Source organism: Haliotis rubra, unplaced genomic scaffold (genome assembly GCF_003918875.1).
Source record: "Haliotis rubra isolate DU_JTF1 unplaced genomic scaffold, ASM391887v1 Scf1771, whole genome shotgun sequence".
Taxonomy (NCBI): domain Eukaryota; kingdom Metazoa; phylum Mollusca; class Gastropoda; order Lepetellida; family Haliotidae; genus Haliotis; species Haliotis rubra.
This window is the reverse complement of record NW_025765749.1, coordinates 63,961-87,642: the sequence shown is the minus strand read 5'-3', so window position 1 is coordinate 87,642 and position 23,682 is coordinate 63,961. Positions and strand designations below refer to the sequence as shown.

At 37.1% G+C, this 23,682-nt stretch overlaps 1 long non-coding RNA gene across 1 annotated transcript; it reads left to right on the top strand.

Moving 5' to 3' along the window:
* Positions 1-3,085: 3,085 nt before the first annotated feature.
* LOC124273159 lies at positions 3,086-22,148 on the top strand. The gene is made up of 3 exons (XR_006897565.1): positions 3,086-3,096; positions 6,015-6,017; positions 22,069-22,148. It is a non-coding gene; the product is annotated as an uncharacterized LOC124273159 (long non-coding RNA).
* The last annotated feature ends 1,534 nt before the right edge of the window (positions 22,149-23,682 follow it).

Genomic DNA, 23,682 nt, shown 5'->3' with positions numbered 1-23,682 from the left:
AACAATAAACATGAAAACACTTGATTCACTGGAACGTGTTTTTTGCTCTGTTAAGCAATGAATAATCTCCTGAGGAATCAATTATATTGGTTTACTCTTTGATCATTTTCACTTTCACTCCTACGATCGATAGCGATGCTGAATGTAATGGAAGAGGAAACTCCAACAAATCATCGTTCCTTGCTTTTGAGTTGAGTGCAGAAAACACCCGAACGTCAACCGAGTGATGACTACGGGGCATGAATAACAAAATTACAAGCTTCTTGTCAATATGATAGCTATATGACAGAGTCATGAATAGAATCGAGTCTGGACGCGATAATCCATTGATTGGTATCATGGACAACGATCCACACTATCGGGACATGACTGCATTACAGTATGAATTCAGCTACCTGATTCATTGACTAAATTACCACCCCGGATGTTTTTAACAGAATCTACGGTAATGCCAGAATTTCTTCACACACAAGTTTTGTTAAGATGTTCCTATGATCTCATTAATCCTCACCAGTCTGCTCCTTACATTTGATAGAATCTTGATGTGTCATTTGATACCATTGAGTTTCTTTGTCAGCCTGATGCAGAAGCGCGTTCAATGTGCTGCTTTTGTCGCCCACAGCGGGCTCATGGCTCTATTCAGGCTCGTTTACGTTGACCAAAAGCACCTTTCCCCAGCATAAATATACCGTTTGTTTCACTATATTATCGCATTTATCCCAAGTCCCTTCGTGAAAATATTTCGTGTTTTTCTTCTTGAAAAGTGAAAAACACTAAAGCAATTATTAACGAAAGCTCTTATGCGTTATTCACTGAGCCCTTTCTCTGCTATGTAAAACCATACTTGCATGTTTATCATAATGCAAAACAAACAGTCATGAATCTGTTTCCGACTGAATGTGCTGGGTCCACAACTGCGTTTTTTAAATAAATCACTTAATTTTGAGCAGTGTCTTGTGAAGTATATTTGGGTCACTTTCTCCATATGATTTCAATAAATAATCACCTTAAATATATAAATATAGGGTTCAATGCCAGACGGAAAATGGACTTTTTATGTTAATTAAAAAATCAACAACATGAAATGCTCAGCAATCGTGTCAGCCATCAAGGCTGTTATTTTGTAAGTTACAAATGGAAACGGTTAGCAAAACGTGAATCTCACAGTAACCTACTTCCCAAAGTACCTTTGGCTGCCTGTTTCAAGTAAATGTGAGACATAGGTTCAACAGTCACCTTGCATCGCCTATATGCCAGTGGTGGTGAATGGAAAAGTGAAAAAGTAAGGACATGTTTAAAATTATGCATAAACCATTGAGGTATTGACAGTAAGTGACACTACATTTAAAACACGGTGAGCCAGTTGACGTTTTTGATGTCCATAATTCAATCAATCATACTGTAAGATGTACCTGTGAATGGATGCCCTTTTTTCAGCTGATATTGTAGCACTCACGACGATCAGAAAAAAACTGCCATCACATCATATACAAAAATACAAAAAATATGGGATATTTCCGTTTTGCCTCAACACACATGTTACCCGTGTAATATAGACAAAACGAATGAAACAAACAAAATTAAGTTAAGGCATATTTAAATATGTGATTTCAAGTTCAATGCCTGGTTTAGTACTGAAATACCTCACACGTGTAGGAGCGTACCGCATATTCACAGATACCATACTCATTCTCAACCAGTGCCAGTACCTTTATCATATGTTCTTCTATTACTTGTGTGTGGTATAAGCCCCAGTCAGCAATACTGTAATCCTGTTAGCGAAATGTAGATGCACAACGTCAATTCTAAAGAATGACTAGACACTGTTACATTTGTAATTAAAGTGGACAAACAATAAAGTTGTTATCATAAACTTTCCAAAGAGTTTGGACACAGGAAATATGTCATCACAATTACAAGAAATGCAGTAAAGTAAATTTAGGCATATCAAATATAATAATAATTCAAAAGATCGTGGTGGCGAATATGACAACTGATAATATGTGGTATAAGAACCCTTACAGGCGATGAAAGTTACCAAACCATACAATGCATGTGTGAAACATTCCACAGATGTTTCGCATCGTGGTCAGATGTAGTTAGACGAGCAATGCAACTAGAGAACTCTCCACCGTAATAACTAAGTATTTTCAACACGGGCTACTTCCGAATTTGATTGCTGATTAAATAAGGAGGACGTGATTGAAATACGGGCTTTATTCCCATTTCGCCTCAATTTAAGGGTTCCAAAGGAAAGAAAAAATCGAACGTAGGACTGTAAATCAAACCAGAGAGTCTTTTCAAAATTGCATTTAAAATTAGATATATAATGATATGGTAACCCCTCAGGCAAACAGCCACTCTAAGTTAACCGTATGCACTTGATACATATGTAACCATAAAAATGGTTTTCATTGCACCAATCAACCATTTTGCAAATCATGGCACGGGTCACTGACAAGTACACAACACCTGTCAATAGCAGGTATGGGATCCACAAGATGCAGTGACAAAATGAAAACTTGGATCCATGCTTACAATAGGCTTAGATATTTAAACCAAATTTGACCTCATAGTTTTTCTGTTGAACCAATGATTTGATCCTGAGTAAAGTGTGAATAGTATGTATATATTGTGTTATCGGTAGAACTCTGAGAACGTATTCAGCCCCATATCTGGACTGTCAGATGATGGAGTGAAGAATGATGATTGTCAAACCTGGAATCACCCGTGAATCTTACTCAGTATCTGGAGCAATCACCCCTCTCAGCAGGGTGTCCTCATTATGGAAATTAGACGTCTGAGTCGCAGACCCTCTGCCATTCCTGGTACAGTGCCTAGGTCAGTACATTCAGGTTTCTCTGGGATGTATCCGGCTCTTACTTACGAGTTAATCCTAAATGAGTTCAGTTAATGGAATCTGTAAGTGCGTTTTGGATTGTTGTTTGTTTTGAGAATACGGTTTCAGATGGCTTGCATAACCGTTGTCCATTATTCAAGCATCTATGGTAGTTATAAACTGCCCTATTGTTCTAATGATCTTATTAACGGTCTCGTGGCAACACGGTGACTTTAATACCGGTTTTATTGACATTTGTAGACACTCCTATTCTTCAGTAGGAGTAATCACCCACATGATAAAATCGCTTTCACACATCAAATCGTTTCACTAGACAGTACAATGTAATAAATTGCTCATTTGCTTGAGCAAGAACGCGTTTTCTCTCAGTTGTTTATGGTGTTGGTTCCCCTCGGCGTATTTTCGGTTTTAATGGCGACAGGCTGAGTACAGTAAACAGACCATTACGATGCAATCAATTTATCTTACGTCTTCTCGTGTAGATAACTGCTTTTTGGACCTTTCTTCGGAAAGATGAACATTGTTTCCGGCTTGAATATTTGCTTTTACTAGTTCAAAATACGGTTCGGGCGATGGGGTAGCCTGGAGGTTAAAGCGTACACTTGTCACGCCGAACACCCGGGTTCGATTCCCCAAATGGGTACAATGTGTGAAGCCCATTTCTGGTGTCCCCCGCCGTGATATTGCTGGAATCTTGCTAAAAGCGGCGTAAAACCATACTCACTCACCCACTCACTAAATATACGGTAGATAAGTTGTGCTGCAAAGGGATCTTTTTCAGATATACTATCGACTTGCCTTTGCTGAGTGAGTGAGTTAAAATGTATAGTCACATCGGCAATATTTCAGCCATATCGTGACCTTAACAAATTACAAATTCACAATAAATGCAATCAAATCATGAAAAAACCTGTCAACGAAGGACAGTAAAATCACTACATTATTATAGATAGAGAAGTAAAACTAGTTTTTAACTGTGAAATTAAACACATTTTATGAACAACACAATATATAAAAACGGGCTAGAGATCGCCAACATCTGAAGGTAGATCACCATACTAGGAGCCATGGGGACTTACAGTGCCTTTGCTACCTACATGGACACCTAGTTGGATTTACACCATCCATTCAGCCACTGGCGATTATAGGAAATTTAACCTAAATTTAAAATAACAGAAATTCTAAATTGAAAATGTGGTAAGTTCAAATTTACTTTAAATGTTTCGGGACTGACGTACCCTCTCAGGAGGACAATAATTTTACAATACTTTAACCCCCTTCGAGGGTACATCCACCAACAATCAAACATATTAATCAAAATTCACCAATTAAATCAATTTCTTTACAAAAATGAATAATTAAGTGAAAATAAACATTTGTAAAAATATCCTTTATTGTTTTCACATTGAAATATTCATCCCTTATAATGGAGAATTCAACACAGTCAACCTTTGCTGAGTACAGTAAACAGATGATTACGATGCAACCATTGCATCACACGTCTTGTCAAGATAACTGTTTTTTTAGTTTTCTTTTTAAGGTTGTTTCCTGTTTAAATAAAGTATTTGCTTCTACTAGTCCAATATACGGTAGGTATGTTGTCTTGTAAAGAGATGTTTTTAGATCGACAGTTGGCTTGCCTTTGCACGTGTTTGTGGTGGCTGGGTAGGATTCGTTTGACCTTTTGTGAACGTCTGGTATCATACTAGTTGACAGTGATACACAAACAGATGCTCAGATTTGTTTGATGCCAATAAACGACCTCTTTTGACATTCAAACATGTGTTTTATAACGTAAAGCCACAAAAATGGTTTAAATGTATTTTGCATTTCGATTTTGGAAGTACCATAGGCTACATTCTCAATTATAGGTAAACCCAGGCAGGCTTCCAATTTCACAAAATGTGGAACGAACAGCTTTGGCGTTTGTTATGTAGGCTTACTTAAAACTAGAATGAAAAAATGGTGTAATTCGAATTTGGCATCCAATAGAGAATGGCTCAGTGCCAGGCTTTATTTTCAGTTGGTTAATGATGAGAATGTTTTTTGCCATGCGACCATGTCAATTTACTGGCAAATTTTCTTCGGCTCATCTCTCGTGTCTCCTCCATTAGTGGCTAAATACATGACTCACTCACTAAAAAGAATGACATAATCTCTAAAACGAGCAACGGTAATGTGTGTTACCTTCTGCACGTTCATGTAAGATACATCTGTTGTAATGGCATGTTTAACACATGGAGCAGGATAAGACAACGAATTCGATAGGTATAGCATGATAAGACTGATTGCCCCTCTCAGCAATGTTCCAGCTATATGTCGGCAGCCTGAAAATAATCGAGCCAGGACCAGACAATACATGAGCATCGTTCTTCGCAAGTGGGATACGATGAGATGTGTCAACCAAGTCAGCGAGAATGACCACCCGATCCCGTTCGTCGCCTTTTACGACAAGCATGGGTTATTGAAGACCAGTCCCAACTAGGATCTTCCCGGGTAGCGTCATAAGAATGTGTTGCCCAGTTGATGTATAATTATAGCTGCTGGATCGTTCTTCATGATGTCATCTACTTGTTTACCTGCTACAAATATGATATACAGTTTATACTTTGCAAAAGGCGGCGTCAAAGAACAACCCCTCACGACGCCTGATCTTCTTCATGTCACTACATGATTCTGACATATACCCTATCTAATAATGACTGACTGAGTATGGTTTTACGCCGCTTTTAGCAATATTCCAGCAACATCACGGCGGGGGACACCAGAAATGGGCTTCACACATTGTACCCATGTGGGGATTCGAAGCCGGGTCTTTGGCCTGACGAGCCAACGCTTTAACCATTAAGCCTATCTAAAAATGAACCAAAGTAGAACTTGACCGTTGTCAAATGGACGACCACAAGTAGTGTGTGAATAAGTTTGACAAAATGATGTGTATCATACTGTTATTAACCAGGTTCCGATTTCTCTGCTGTTCACAGTGAAATTCGCAAGGTATTGTTTTTTCGAATCGACGGGCATTAACAGGTCGTCTTAAGTCATATTTTGAAAAAACGAAGCATATCTACAACATAAATCCCTGCAAGAAACCTTTAAGCAGTGTGCGATTCACAATGACGTGATTGTGAGATGCATTCATTTTTTTAGTCAGTTAGTTTTGTGCAAATATGTATTTATTCAAATAGAATTTTAAAATACTGATTTGATCCTAAAACCCTGCGCAAATCACACTCTATTTTGTGAGACAGCCACGATAAACTGTTTTTATGGCAAAGCAAATCAATCTTCATGGTATCTAATATAATCAGTATCTTCATAATTTTAATTTGTTTTAGCTCAACAGATTTTTCTACCAGTGTGAAATATAAGCATATTCTTGTCAAAGGTCCCTCTACAGTCCAAATCGTTTGCGGTGGCCCTTATTTGCTGTTCAGCTTGGCATCGATTAGATGTACCCTATGATCATGTGTTCCAATCCCCACTCTCCCTGATTCCTATTGAGTTCAATTAAAAGTTTTCCAACTCACAATATATTTTCACATGTTGATTTATGAAGTTTAAGGCATTCTGTACGGAGTACTTATTTGATGATGTTTAAAAAATGCCTTTCAATGCTAAATACCTGAAACTTCCTCATAGCAGGTTTGGCCTCAAGTTTGAAATGTGAAGAAATTTGCAATAAATCTGATTTGCGCAAGGCACCGACTGTCTCAGGGTCAGGGGACTTAAGAAACTTCCCAAGTTTAAACACCATTTTGCGGGTTTCACAATTACCTTGTTGCAAAATTGCCGAATTTTGAAATAACACGTCACAATTTAATTCTGGACTCACAAAAGTCCAGAAACTCTCCGCACTGTGGGCACTTTCTGACAAGGGATTTGACCTAATTAAACATGCAGTTGTTATGAATATATGCCAAGGATGAAAAAATGAAAAAAAATTCTTTCGAAAACTTTAAATTTAAACTCGCTCGCCCATGGGCAGGCCCATGGGCGAACAGTGGCCCATGGGCGAGAATGTTTAATTTCGATCAGAATTCATGTTTTGGAGGTTGCAAATGAATGAATGTATGTTTATAAGTATCATGAAACAAAATTCAACTCATTTTGACTTAATTCGACTAATTTAGAGCGATATTAGGGGAATCTCGCCCATGGGGCGAAAAACAGTTTAGCCCATGGGCGAGAATATTGACTTTTACTAAAAATATGTGTTTTTCCATGTTTTGGAAGTTGTAAATGAATGAGTGTATGTTTGTTAGCATCATGAAACAAATTCCAACTCATTTTGACTTAATTCGACTAATTTAGAGCGATATTAAAAAATCTCGCCCATGGGCGAAAAACATTTTGGCCCATGGGCGAGAATATTGACTTTTACTAAAAATATGTGTTTTTCCATGTTTTGGAAGTTGTAAATGAATGAGTGTATGTTTATAAGTATCATGAAACAAAATTCAACTCATATTGACTTAATTCGACTAACATAGAGCGATATTAAAAAATCTCGCCCATGGGCGAAAAACAGGTTGGCCCATGGGCGAGAATATTTACTTTTACTCAAAATATGTGTTTTTCCATGTTTTGGAGGTTGTAAATGAATGAGTGTATGTTTGTAAGCATCATGAAACAAATTCCAACTCATTTTGACTTAATTGGACTAATTTAGAGCGATATTAAAAAATCTCGCCCATGGGCGAAAAACATTTTGGCCCATGGGCGAGAATATTGACTTTACTAAAATATGTGTTTTCCATGTTTTGGAAGTTGTAAATGAATGAGTGTATGTTTATAAGTATCATGAAACAAAATTCAACTCACATTAACTTAATTCGACTAACTTAGAACGATATTAAAAAATCTCGCCCATGGGCGAAAAACATTTTGGCCCATGGGCGAGAATAATGACTTTTATTCAAAATATGTGTTTTTCCATGTTTTGGAGGTTGTAAATGAATGAGTGTATGTTTATAAGTATCATGAAACAAAATTCAACTCATATTGACTTAATTCGACTAACTTAGAACGATATTAAAAATCTCGCCCATGGGCGAAAAATAGGTTGGCCCATGGGCGAATATTTACTTTTACTAAAAATATGTGTTTTCCATGTTTTGGAGGTTGTAAATGAATGAGTGTATGTTTATAAGTACCATGAAAACAAAATTCAACTCATATTGACTTAATTCGACTAACTTAGAGCGATATTAAAAATCTCGCCCATGGGCGAAAAATAGGTTGGCCCATGGGCGAGAATAATGACTTTTACTCAAAATATGTGTTTTTTCCATGTTTTGGAGGTTGTAAATGAATGAGTGTATGTTTATAAGTATCATGAAACAAAATTCAACTCATATTGACTTAATTCGACTAACTTAGAACGATATTAAAATCTCGCCCATGGGCGAAAAATAGGTTGGCCCATGGGCGAGAATATTTACTTTTACTCAAAATATGTGTTTTTCCATGTTTTGGAGGTTGTAAATGAATGAGTGTATGTTTGTAAGCATCATGACACAAATTTCAACTCATTTCGACTTAATTCGACTAATTTAGAGCGATATTAAAAAATCTCGCCCATGGGCGAAAAACATTTTGGCCCATGGGCGAGAATATTGACTTTTACTCAAAATATGTGTTTTTCCATGTTTTGGAGGTTGTAAATGAATGAGTGTATGTTTATAAGTATCATGAAACAAAATTCAACTCATATTGACTTAATTCGACTAACTTAGAACGATATTAAAAATCTCGCCCATGGGCGAAAAATAGGATTGGCCCATGGGCGAGAATATTTACTTTTATTCAAAATATGTGTTTTTTCCATGTTTTGGAGGTTGTAAATGAATGAGTGTATGTTTATAAGTATCATGAAACAAAATTCAACTCATATTGACTTAATTCGACTAACTTAGAACGATATTAAAAATCTCGCCCATGGGCGAAAAATAGGTTGGCCCATGGGCGAGAATATTTACTTTTATTCAAAATATGTGTTTTCCATGTTTTGGAGGTTGTAAATGAATGAGTGTATGTTTATAAGTATCATGAAACAAAATTCAACTCATATTGACTTAATTCGACTAACTTAGAACGATATTAAAAATCTCGCCCATGGGCGAAAAATAGGGGTTGGCCCATGGGCGAGAATAATTACTTTTACTCCAAAATATATGTTTTCCATGTTTTTGGGTATGGTGGTTTATCCCTTATTATAAACATATTAATTATTACTTTAGCTCTCACCTACCTCATCATATGTAGTCACTAGGCACTTAAAACATTAGAAGTAATGCCATGAAATGTGGCTCGTCAATGGTATGCGTGTACGAACAGATAATATCAAAACATACACGTCAGAACAGTCAAAATTAAGAAATTGTTGAATATGAAATATTACTGTTAATTTGTAATTCTTGGAACATAAACAGTATTGTGAGAGCTTAAAATGTAACTGCATTGAAATATGTCTTGTCAATCCTATTGACATTTGCCAATAACCACTTCCAAATAAAATAAATAGTCCATGCTGCTTCAGAACAAATAAAGGTCAATTAGGGAGCCCCAACTGGGTAATTAAGGAGAGAAGTCAATACACTGTCACTTCCTGCCCAGGACGTCACACGTCACCACTCGGGAGCGAAGGGCCTTGTCAAACCTCCTCACAAAGGAAACAAAAGCATCAAAACTGTGTTTTATTCTACGTGACACTCGGTATGTCGTCATAGTATTCATTGTTGAATAACTTCTATCGTGGGCAACCCCACACTTGCGAGGTGTACCTACCCAGGTTCGCACGTTTCGTTTTAATATTTTGTGATCAATTATTTTGTAATTCCCGTCTGCCCGTCACGGCTATTCTTCGCCCGAGGTTTAAGGGAGTGAGTCTATTATATTAATTGTATTTTTTATTGTGTCGTTTAACGAGCTGGACACGGAGTGCTGTTATCATGAATGTTATCATATATTAGTGGGATGCATTGATAGTAATGAAAACTTATAAGAAGATATTGTATCTCAACATACAAACCTATCCCGATAGCTCTCATCGTCACTCTCATGTCAATCCATTGTGACTGTTGCAGTCCTCCTGTACATCCTGTATATATAAGCAAGTTGGGGTTTTTTATTTAGGATTTATTATTGCTAAACACACATTTAACCGAGATGAAGAAGGGGTCTCAAATTCCATGTATGCTTTTGCTCTCATAAGTTAGACATCCCATTTGTCAGACACGCCAATTATCAGACAACTTTGGATCAATCAGGCGTGACTGTGATTACAAACCTAGTTTTACCCAGTGGCGTAATAGACCCGTCCCATAGACTAACGAGATGTTTTCATATTAGTGGTTAGTGGTATATTTTAACACTAATTATGAGTTTGTTACTTTTGTGCAGAAATACTTTGATCAGAATACTAATATTAATTGACTTCTCGGCTTCTCACAGTTTGTGTTCATAATGTTCACTTTGATCAAAACAGGATTATAGATTTCCCATGTAACTAATTGAGTTACTCCCAGCGGTACAATGGTGGATACGAATGGCTGTTGGGCTTCCTCTGCTCCCCTATGAATAACTGACAAGAAACTTGAAACCAAGATGGAGTAAACAGTTAAAACATAAACTCAATGAAGCTGCAGGTTTGCACATTAACAATAAAAAATCAAAACAACACAAATATTTAATAAGAATAAATAACCATCACTAAGCTATCGATAGTCACACATTCTATTGATGGATCGATAATTTTCATTTCTACCATCGATTAATTGCTTTCGGAATAATTGCAATTCATCGATAGTTTGATGCATCATTACAGCCCTATTAATTATATGGCTTAATATATTCTTAAGCACATAACTTTGTTAAAGGTAACAGTGCAGTGTACCTGCGTGCAACCAACCATAACTTATGTTGATTTGACGTGTCTGGGACGTCTAACTGATCGGAGGACACCAGAGAGTAAGTTGCATGCAATATTTTTAATATTGCCCTTGTGGATTGCCATTATGATTTGCACATTATGTTTTGCAGACAGTGTACATCACTATCTATGTAATTGTATTATTGTTATGGTGAGTGAGTGAGTTTGGTTTTACGCCGCTTTTAGCAATATTCCAGCAATATCACGGCGGGGGACACCAGAAATGGGCTTAACACATTGTACCCATGTGGGGAATCGAACCGCGTGACAAGCGAACGCTGTAACCACTAGGCTACCCCACCGCCCCCTTATTGTTATGGAGCGGCATTGACATGCATGTTTATGTTTGTTTGCCAATCCCGTCATGATTACTTGAAGAAAACATGTTTAAACTATACATTGAACTATCCGTAGTATTAATATGTAGTCTTTACATTAGGCAATGAGGAATACACAATATATTCAAGACTGAGTTTGATTTTACCTTTTTAAAAATTGTCAATATTTTTGCAACAGCCGAAAAGATTTACCTTGACCTCGTTATGCACAGGTCCGTGGATGTGGTCTCTCGGTATTTTAGAAACTATGTCGTTAAGACAGTTGAGAGTGTTGATCTGTATGCAGTCTTTCTGCATGCATTTTCACGAGATCCATTCTCCCCTTTTCCTCTTTTTCACTATGAACTTATAACCATTTACACAAAGGTATCTTTCACCACGAAATGTAGGGTGAGCTGAGTTAACACATTTTACATTTGGTAGAAAGCTAGTGTCCTATTCCCTTAAAAACAACACCGTCGTCACAACATCAAACATCCAAGGATTTTTACCTCGACCCAGTAGGTCTAACCAGAGACCATACAATAGATCTATTATATGGTCTCTGGTCTAACTTTTACGGGTCTACCCAGTAGACATCAGTTGCTTGATAACGGTTTTAGCAGCTACGCCGAAGCAGGGTGTCCCCAGTTTGCCAGCAGATATTTTAAAGGTTTCAGGTCACTGAACCATGCTAATCTCTTGAAACAACAGGTGATACACTTTTAGGCCTAAAATGATCCAGTTAGGCAGATACCGCTCATTAGGCTATGTGGGACTTCATGCCTCACTGGTTTATGGGATTACGGTTCACCTTACCACTGCGCTGAGCCCTTGAACAGAGTTCACCTGAACTGACACTAACACGAGTGAGTCATTAAATTAATGATTGGTGTTATGTTTAAACTGAACACATCACTTATCTCGTTGACATCTCAATCTGATAAGGTCATAACAGAACTACACAGAAATAACATTGATGTAGTTGCAGGGTCGTGGTTGTGTGAGACCTAAGAAAAACAAATATCGCCAGCTTGAAGAACGGCTAGGGTAGACTGCTGCAAGATGATGTCGAGACTCCACTTGCTTACGGTGTGTCTCACCTTGTGGGACTATGAATAATGATGTATGCTTGTGATATTGTGTATAATGTGATATTTTATAATAATGTATGTTTGTATCATGGTGGTAGTGCTAATATTGCCTAATGGTTGTATTTCATAATACCGTTGATGAGATTGATGATGATGATAATATGTATATTGACATAAATGAATGAATGAAGTCACAGCGTCAATTTTATGGGCAGCCAAAATATCCTGGACCATATTACAAACGGAACAACCTGCCCTGCACGCTCATTCATGTGTGTCCTCGTATCCCGGGTAACCCCTGCTGCCTGTTGGGGGTACAGCGCCGAAACGCCGCTTACAATATAATAAAGAAGTTGTATATCCGTATAACTTTCTCCGTTGTTCAAATTATCATGGTCTCAACAGATATTGCATTGTCATAAGAATTCAAGAGAGATTTTCAAGTTATTGTGTTGTCATCCACATGTTGATTTAGCTGGTTTCTTCCTCATTTCCAATTTCATCATTCTGAGTTTCACCTTAGTTAAGTATTTCAGTGTGGCTCGCAAAGACGAGGTCACGGAGCGGAACGATGACGTTTAGTGTATCTCCGCGTTCAGTTACGTAATTTCCGCAAAGCGCCTGCGGCAATTTGCGTCGAAAAAGTCGTTGTGTCCCATCCGTTGGTCTTGTGTATTGGAGTTATACAGCCACGACTTTCAAGTGTATTTTGCTTTCCAAATATATACAATCCATTGATCACTCTGGGCTAGGTGTGAGATGTACAGGTGCTCGTGTGGGTGTTTTTTTAAAAAAGACTGACTGCGCTTATCGCGCAGCCAAATATCGTACATTCTAAGGAAATCTCGAATTGATTGTATTATAAGGTGTCGAAATGGTGTTAAATTCTCTTTGTGCATCAACTTATTTGTCATGCAAAATTGGTGTGTATATATGTGTGATTGAACAACCCTGTTTACTGAGACAGGAATAGGAACTTTGACCTTTCTCAAGACGTGCACATTTATGCGTATATGCTCTTGAAAACCTTGTTTGGCAAGATGTGCTTTTCAATTTTGCTATTGTGTGCATGTTCATATTGTATTTCAGTTTTGAACATATGGTTTAAACATATTTATATTATCAGAGAATCTGGTTTGGTAAACAAGCAAAACATTGCTTTTATTAATACCTCACCGGTACATATAAAATATAACAGAATACACAAGAACTGGATAAACAAAAACGTCAAATTAATTCCTATCATAAGTAGTAGCAAACTGTCACTGACACCTTCGGCTAGGTGGATAAAACGGGACGCAAAAATCCTCGAATACACCGCATCACAATAGTAAACAGAATTTATCTTAACGAATGTTTAAAGACAGACAGACAGCTAGACATAGTTTATCAAAGTGCCCCATGTATGTAAACAAGATATATAATACATATAACATAAACGCATAATGTTTTATACATCCAGCCTTAACAGGCTTATGAAACACTGTTATCTAGAGGGTCAAAATATACATCATAGAAAGATTTTTATAAAACCATATTTATACATAACCTTAGGCAAAAATATCTTAAATCTCTCTTTACATGTAAATATAGCTTGAAATTCAGTCATATATTTCACTAACAAGGTATTGACCAGTCGATTTGAACCACTGCTTCACGGTTTACTGACTGCCGTGGATACACATTTTCAAGGGTACAGCTTCATTAAGCCTTATACAACCAACCATAAAACGTGCTGTTTTAAGCGGTCTGTCTTTTGGGAGGTCTATCTTATGTACATTCACGTGACACATAAATAAACTATTTTGTCTGTCTTATTGGAAGATACCGTTTTTTTCAATGGGGCGGGATATAAATGATTTATTCTGCCTAATGATTTGTACAACACCACCCAAGCAGTGCACAACCGTGCACCCGGCATACATTGTAATTTGTTCGGTTGTAGAAAAAAAAGTCATAGGGAAAAAAGTAATAGATTTGGGTAGGAAAAAAAGTCATAGGAAAAAAGTCATAAACTCAAAAAAGGTCAGTATTGATGATGTATTTTTTTTAACAAGTCATAACAATATTATCATCAACAGCACTACCACATTTGAACCTAACTTATAAAATTAATGTAATCATTCAAGTAAAATACATGACATCAGAAAATGCACTGTCATCATAAGACTTTGATCTGCAACAGCACTACATCAGTCAGTTTTTATTATATTTAACCGAATGTTCCAGCCAATGCCATGAAGAGTTTGGATCACAGTCTGACGGCCAGCGAGTCTTATATTAGCTGCTAGAAGGGAGCCATTTGAGTAAGAGCATTAACTGATAATCCCATGAGTTCATTAATCGCTGTGATATCGTCAAGCTCAAAGCTAGTTAAATAAACAATCAGGTGACTTGTGACTTTTAATCCCACAATCTGTTCATCTCTCCTGTTTTGATAAGATCCAATTGCTTAAAGCGTCACACTAAAGGAATAATTAACTTTAAAGTGAAATAGTATAAACAAAGTAAATAACTGGAGGACATGATGTTTTATAATAGTTATTTTTCTATGTCTTTTTTTTCATGACTTTTTTTCCTATGACTTTTTTCCGTCCACCATTTGTTCAAGGTCACGTGAATCAATCAGAGATGGACATTATTACATGAGGTAGGGTAAATGTGCATTGTACGTACGTGCTTAGGAACCTTGAACTTGCAGTTACATTTAATTATTTGCGTACAGATATTGGTCTAGAATAATTTATCGATTCGTTTAGTCTTGAAGATGTATTGATGCAGGGACTCCATTATGTTCTTGTTGACATTGTTGGTAGCTAGAGGTGTTCCTAATTTTCACAGTTTGGAGTGAGTGAGCGAGTAAGTTTAGTTTTAGGCTGCACTCAGCAATATTCCAGCTATATGGCGACGGTCTGTAAATAATCGAGTCTATACCAGACGATCCAGTGATCAACAAATTGAGCATCGATCTAAGCAGTTGGATGAGTCAGTTTAGTTTTACGCCACACTCAGCAATATTCCAACTATATGGCAGCGATCTGTAAATAATCGAGCCTGGACAAGACAATCCAGTGATCAACAGCATGAACATCGATCAGCGCAATTGGGAACCGATGACATGTGTCAACCAAGCCAGCGAGCCTGACCACCCGATCCCGTTAGTCGCCTCTTACGATAAGCATGGGTTACTGAAGATCAATTCTAACCCGGATCTTCACGGGTTCGGCGCAATCGGGAACCGATGACATGTGTCAATCAAGCCAGCGAGCCTGACCACCCGATCCCGGTAGTCACCTTTTACGATAAGCATGGGTTACTGAAGGCCAATTCTGACCCGGACCGTTACGGGTTTCACAGTTTTGTCTTCTTGAGAGGGTACGTATGTCTAAAACATTTGAAGTAAATTTAGATACACCAGGTTTATAATAGTAGGATACTTGTGTTTTAAGTGATGGCTAAATTTGTGCACAGTCGCCAACGTATGAAAGGACCTTGTAAGTCCTTCTAGGGTGGGTGGGGTGAAGGGGTGGTATGGGAGCATTGAGGGGGCAAGGCAGGCTGAGCGAGTGTAGTAATTGAGGGGCTATGGGCGGCCTTGACCGTGGAGTTTGTTATGGATGGTACTTGAGAGGCGGCGGGGGTCGGTGGTGGCTGTAGGCGCGCGGACCTCGGAGGAGACAGTAGTTGTTGGGAGGTAGAGTTGATGTGAAAAAATGAAGGAATATAGAGGCGCGCGGATCTCTGAGAAGACAGGTGGTTGGAGAGAGAGGTGAAGTTGTAGATGGCTTGATAGTGAGCAGAAAGTGGATCGACATTGCTAGGTTGAGAGGTGGGCGCGGACGTCGGAGAGGACAGTCACACACATATGGGTGAATTTGGAGTGACTACATACCAATCCGTGAAACAATTAAGTAATGAAACAATAGGCGAGAGCTTTCAATACAACTGATAGCTCATGACAGGTAATTAATGACAGATGGTCGGATTGGGGTGTGCTGATAGCTATAGTCCGGGAAAGCCACTTTTAAGAGAACAAGAGTTGAAAATGGTTTGGCTCAACCGGCAATGGGTATGGTTGAGTGATCGTGTGAAAGTGGGTCTCCCAGCAATTCGCTATTAGCTAATCTATGTTACCGTAAAAAATCCAGATTTTTTAATGTCTCTCTAAGTTAGTCAAATTAAGTCAAAATGAGTTGAAATTTGTGTCATGATGCTTATAAACATACACTCATTCATTTACAACCTCCCAAACATGACTTCTGATCGAAATTATACATTCTCGCCCATGGGCCAACCTCTTTTTCGCCCATGGGCGAGATTTTTTAATATCGCTCTAAGTTAGTCGAACTAAGTCAATATGAGTTGAATTTTGTTTCATGGTACTTATAAACATACACTCATTCATTTACAACCTCCAAAACATGGAAAATCATGTATTTTAGTAAAAGTAAATATTCTCGCCCATGGGCCAAAATGTGTTTCGCCCATGGCCGAGATTTTTTAACATCGCTCTAAGTTAGTCAAATGGAGTCAAAATGAGTTGAAATTTGTTTCAAGGTACTTATAAACATACACTCATTCATTTACAACCTCCAAAACATGGAAAATCACGTATTTTGAGTAAAAGTCAATATTCTCGCCCATGGGCCAAAATGTGTTTCGCCCATGGGCGAGATTTTTTAATATCGTTCTAAGTTAGTCGAATTAAGTCAATGTGAGTTGAATTTTGTTTCATGATACTTATAAACATACACTCATTCGTTTACAACCTCCAAAACATGGAAAATCATGTATTTTGAGTAAAAGTAAATATTCTCGACCATGGGCCAACCTATTTTTCGCCCATGGGCGAGATTTTTTAATATCGTTCTAAGTTAGTCGAATTAAGTCAATATGAGTTGAATTTTGTTTCATGATACATATAAACATACACTCATTCATTTACAACCTCCAAAACATGGAAAATCATGTATTTTGAGTAAAAGTAAATATTCTCGCCCATGGGCCAAAATGTGTTCCGCCCATGGGCGAGATTTTTTAACATCGCTCTAAGTTAGTCAAATGGAGTCAAAATGAGTTGAAATTTGTTTCAAGGTACTTATAAACATACACTCATTCATTTACAACCTCCAAAACATGGAAAATCATGTATTTTGAGTAAAAGTCAATATTCTCGCCCATGGGCCAAAATGTGTTTCGCCCATGGGCGAGATTTTTTAATATCGCTCTAAGTTAGTCAAATTAAGTCAAAATGAGTTGTGTCATGATGCTTATAAACATACACTCATTCATTTACAACCTTCAAAACATGGAAAAACATGTATTCTGAGTAAAAGTCAATATTCTCGCCCATGGGCCAACCTACTTTTCGCCCATGGGCGAGATTTTGTAATATCGCTCTATGTTAGTCGAATTAAGTCAAATTGAGTTGAATTTTGTTTCATGGTACTTACAAACATACACTCATTCATTTACAACCTCAAAAACATGGGAAAACATGTATTTTGAGTAAAAGTCAATATTCTCGCCCATGGGCCAAAATGTGTTCCGCCCATGGGCGAGATTTTTTAGCATCCATCTAAGTTAGTCGAATTAAGTCAATATGAGTTGAATTTTGTTTCAAGGTACTTATAAACATACACTCATTCATTTACAACCTCCAAAACATGGAAAATCATGTATTTGATTAAAAGCCAATATTCTCGCCCATGGGCCAAAATGTGTTTCGCCCATGGGCGAGATTTTTTAATATCGCTTTAAGTTAGTCAAATTAAGTTAAAATGAGTTGAAATTTGTTTCAAGGTACTTATAAACATACACTCATTCATTTACAACCTCCAAAACATGGAAAATCATGTATTTTGAGTAAAAGTCAATATTCTCGCCCATGGGCCAAAATGTGTTTCGCCCATGGGCGAGATTTTTTAATATCGCTCTAAGTTAGTCAAATTAAGTCAAAATGAGTTGTGTCATGATGCTTATAAACATACACTCATTCATTTACAACCTTCAAAACATGGAAAAACATGTATTCTGAGTAAAAGTCAATATTCTCGCCCATGGGCCAACCTACTTTTCGCCCATGGGCGAGATTTTGTAATATCGCTCTATGTTAGTCGAATTAAGTCAAATTGAGTTGAATTTTGTTTCATGGTACTTACAAACATACACTCATTCATTTACAACCTCAAAAACATGGGAAAACATGTATTTTGAGTAAAAGTCAATATTCTCGCCCATGGGCCAAAATGTGTTCCGCCCATGGGCGAGATTTTTAACATCCATCTAAGTTAGTCGAATTAAGTCAATATGAGTTGAATTTTGTTTCAAGGTACTTATAAACATACACTCATTCATTTACAACCTCCAAAACATGGAAAATCATGTATTTGATTAAAAGCCAATATTCTCGCCCATGGGCCAAAATGTGTTTCGCCCATGGGCGAGATTTTTTAATATCGCTTTAAGTTAGTCAAATTAAGTTAAAATGAGTTGAAATTTGTGTCATGATGCTTATAAACATACACTCATTCATTTACAACCTCAAAAACATGGGAAAACATGTATTTTGAGTAAAAGTAAATATTCTCGCCCATGGGCCAAAATGTGTTTCGCCCATGGGCGAGATTTTTTAATATCGCTCTAAGTTAGTCAAATTAAGTCAAAATGAGTTGAAATTTGTTTCATGATGCTTACAAACATACACTCATTCATTTACAACCTCCAAAACATGAATTCTGATCGAAATTAAACATTCTCGCCCATGGGCCGGCCCATGGGCCACTGTTCGCCCATGGGCCTGCCCATGGGCGAGCGAGTTTAAATTTAAAGTTTTCGAAAGAATTTTTTTTCATTTTTTCATCCTTGGCATATATTCATAACCACTGCATGTTTAATTTGGTCAAATCCCTTGTCAGAAAGTGCCCACAGTGCAGAGAGTTTCTGGACTTTTGTGAGTCCAGAATTAAATTGTGACGTGTTAAATAAACTTCACAATAGGTCTCAAATGTCAAATGAATTCTATCCCGGACGAGCCCCAATTTTGTTAAGGTTAATGATTTGCTGTGACAAAAGGTTTAAGATTCCCCTTTGAACCAGCAAAATAGAACACAGACAAGTCTAAAATATTCAATAATGTATTGAACAAACAATGAATACCTGTTGATGGAGCACTAATGTGATTGTAAAGATGCTCATTTGATTTTCCGACATCCAGGGTAGTGTTTTGCACGATCGCTAAAATGTGTTACTGAAAAACGTCTTGATCTAACGTCTTTTGTGATGTCACAACCAAATCAAATCAAACTTTTTTTGCTCGATATTGATCTTTGTCGAAACGATGCATCTTCTGAATGTTGTTTTATACGGAGAAGAAAACTGTTGACATTGACTTGAGGCAACAGAGGTTGATCACTCATAGGGGACAGTGCAATTGGTTTAGACAGAGTGTGATCTCTTTGATAACATCGCACTTTCAGGAAAACAGGCTTGTGAGAAAAGCTTTTGAATTTGAAGAATCTGTTTTTACTTGCTCTTGGATGAATACTTCAAGGATGAGAGTCAGAAGTTGATACATTGGCTGAATACGCCACTGTACAGGAATCACATCATATGGTTGTTGATATAGTTTAAGTATGAACAAGATAGCAAGAATGCCGCCACATACATTGGAAATGTACTGTAGCAAAGAACATCCGTAAGATGCAAATGCAGGCCAGAGAGTGGCCTGTCCATAATCTGTAATTGTCTTGCTGTGTCTGAGTGAAACTAAATTTAAATCTACATGACAAACATTTCAGTGTTATAAAAACAACGTTCATTGAGGCAAATAACTACACTATGGAGTAGAAACACCACCAAGAATGTAAATTACAAAATATATGACAACGCCAGAACAGCCTCTCACACAACAATGCCCTTAAAGGTGTTTGGCTTGATCGTGTTAATTCTTACCAAACTGCTTCTCTGCGTTGGATACCCGCTTCATGTCATTCAGTTATTTGATTGGAATAAGAGTGTTATTTCGTAAAACTGGTTTCTCTCTTTAAATGAGTTTATTCATAAGCACGGTGCAGAGGTTAGCTTGGATTACCGCATGTGTTGCCACACTTCATGGTCTTCAATCCACTGAGCGTAGTGTAGCGTGTCCAAGGAAATCTTTCTTACAATAACTCAACCGTTAAATTAAAAAAAAAGTTTCAACATTATACCACGTCCCTTTGGGAAGATATTTCTACAGTCAACATCACTGTCATTATCTACGTTTCAGATAAAGGGCAATCCCATTGTGCTCTTCTAAGATTTATGCTAAGTTTTACGTTTTCGCTGTGACGTGTTCCTGACAAAAGCACAGTTCCAACAATTCGTAGCTCTCTGACCTTCCAAACTTAAATAGTGTAAGGTATTTTTGTACCATTTCAGAGTGTACATTTTGTGCCAGACTCTGTTTAATTGGATGTGGCGATATGGCAAATACAATAGTTATCTTGAAATGGCAGGAGGTGTACTTGGGTATACGTCGGTGAACATAATTTCGTGTGATGGTTGTGTCTAGATTCTGTCATTATGTGCTAATTGCAGTTGTGATATATTTGATTTATATTCTATTGTTTGTGCAGTTCGTTCTTATAAAGTCCCTCTGGTTCTCTGTTACGTAAACTAGGCATATTTATAATTTTGAGAAATTAAATTCCATTTAAAATGTACATGATGTTTTTATGTATTTGATCAGTTACAAAAGTCCCTAAAGAAGTAATATGTTTTCAGTTCAGTTTCATATGTGTTCTCCAGAGATTTTCCTATTTCATCAATCAGTTAGTTTTGTGCAGTTTCGTTTGGAGTCATGCATTTTCTTTACGATATTGCAGTAATCTAACAATAAATCATTTACGTTTTCACAACAAATCTTAAATACACGCACCCCCTGGATCCATGTCAGACTCAAAATGTAATTATTATATCGTTTAATTTTATCAAGCTAAAAACATCAACAATATATCCGAAAACACCAGATTCTCTGGAACTTGGTTTGTATTCTGTTAAGCAATCTAATTACACGAGGAATCAAATGACTCGGTCTACTCTTTAATCATTAGATAATTTTCACTCTCACTCTTACGATCGATAGCGATGCTGCATGTAATGGAAGATGAAGACCCAACAAATCATCAATAAGGAAAGTTCTTTGCTTTTGAGGTGAGTGCAGAAAACACCCCAAAACGTTTGAGTGATGACGTTGATACGAGGCATGAATAACAACGACCATGATCTGTGTAATTACACAGATCTTGTCAATATAATAGCTATATGACAGAGGCATGTATAGAATCTAGTCTGGACGAGATAATCTAGTGATTGGTATCATGGGTATCGATCCACACCATGGGGTCATGAATGATTTACAATATGAATTAAGGTGCCTGACTGATTAAGGACTAAAATACTATGGAGATTGTTTATAATAGAATCTACGGTAATACATGAATAGCATGACACACAACACGTTCTTTTAAGGTGTTTTTTTTTATCTCATTAGTTCTCACCAGTCTGATTGTTTGTATTTAATAGCATCTTGATGTGTTATTTAATAACACTGCTTTCTCTCCTCAAATGAGTTTCTTTGTCAACCTGATGCAGAAGCTAGTGCAATGTGTTGCTTTTGTCGCCCACAACGGGCTCATTTATGGCCATGACTCTACTCATGTTTGTTGACTTTGACGAAAGGCACCTTTCTTACCATAAATCAACCAGATCAACGCTTTTATACCACGTCCTTATGGGAAGGAGTTTCTTACAGTCTATTCCTCTGACATTATCAATGTGGGACTAAAGACAAGTTTGTTGAGGCTGTCTAAGATTTATGAGTGTGTCAATGAATAAATAGATCATTATTCATAATTTCTAAATTTACATGTATCCCTAGCTATTTTTGTCCAGTATATTTGATAATGATTCATCCACAGATCCCCACAGCATTTAAGAATTCTTCTGATCATGACAAATGTTTTGTTGCTTAAACACAACATACATGAGTTCATTGAGTGAGTGAGTGAGTGAGTGAGTGAAAGTAACTTTACACCGTATCAGCATTTTTGCAGCTTTTTACAGCGATTTATGAGTTCATTTGTTTTTTCTTAACCAAGGAGGTCTGTGACATAATTACCAGTTTTACGCACGATAGATTAAGCTGTTGATTAATCTTAAAACTTAAATGGAGACCAGCTTTGTCAAAGTGAAGGATTAACAATCAATTGAAATGAAGTATTCAGAATGCATTGAATTGTGCAGTTTTCAAAATTACGATTTATTGTCATATTTTGATTTATGATGTTTGAAGCTCTGAGTAATTAGATATGTTAACCAAAATCCGGAATGGAAACACCTTTTCACTTCTCTGTCACAACATTCTCTAAGAATGCTTGTCATTATATTTTCCGACATCCAACATCGCGTTTTTCAAGAACGTCAACAACACACATTGATTAAACGTCCTTTGGGATGTCAAAAGTCATATCGCACTCTTTCTCTTGACGTGGATCTTTGTCCAAATTTTGCATCTTCAGAGGGATGTTTTATAGTCAGACGAGAACTATTGAAATCGACTTCAGAGATTGATCATTGATCGGAGATTGTTAAAACCTTTTAGACAGAATGTGGTCTCTTTGATGACGGCGTACCTTCAGGCAAACAGGCTTGCGATTATAGCATCTGAATTTGACAAGAGGAATACAGAAGTCTGAGTCTGAAGATGGAACCTTGATTGGATACAGGATCACGACATATGGTTGTTGATTTCATTGAAGCATGATGAACAGAGGGTTGTTACACATATGGAGTGAGTGAGTGAGTGAGTTAATACTTAACGTCACATCGGCAATATCTCAGCCATATCGTGACGAAAACAATTTATACAATAGAAATGAAAACATTTTGTTTACACATATGGACATTTATTGTGTTGTACAAAAAGAAAAGAACTAATTGCAGCATGCATATACAGATCAGAAAGCAGCCTGTCCATTGCCTGAAATTGCCTGAAACTGAACACACATGCTAAACATTTTCACAGGCTTTAAAAAACAACGTTGAAGCAACCACGGTATAAAAACTCAACACAGCAATTCATCTGGAAGGAGCAAGGTTTTTGTTCCTATATTTGTTATTGAACACAAGGAATGTTTTGTAGACAGAATGGACTAAAACATCACAACATTTTGTTACTCAGTTGGAAGAAACGTGTTTATTTGGTAAAATTGATTTCTCGTAAGCATGGTGCCATGACTAGCGCAATGTGCCACTTTTGTTGCCCACAACGGTGTCACAATTTATGGAGTTAAGTGTGTCCAAAGAAGCCTTTCTTACAATAAAAATCATGTTTTATTCAAAAGGTGCCAACATTTATACCCTTTGAGAAAGTAGTTTTATACAGTCAACATCACTGGCATCATCTACGTTTTGTGAGATTAGAGGCAATAGTGC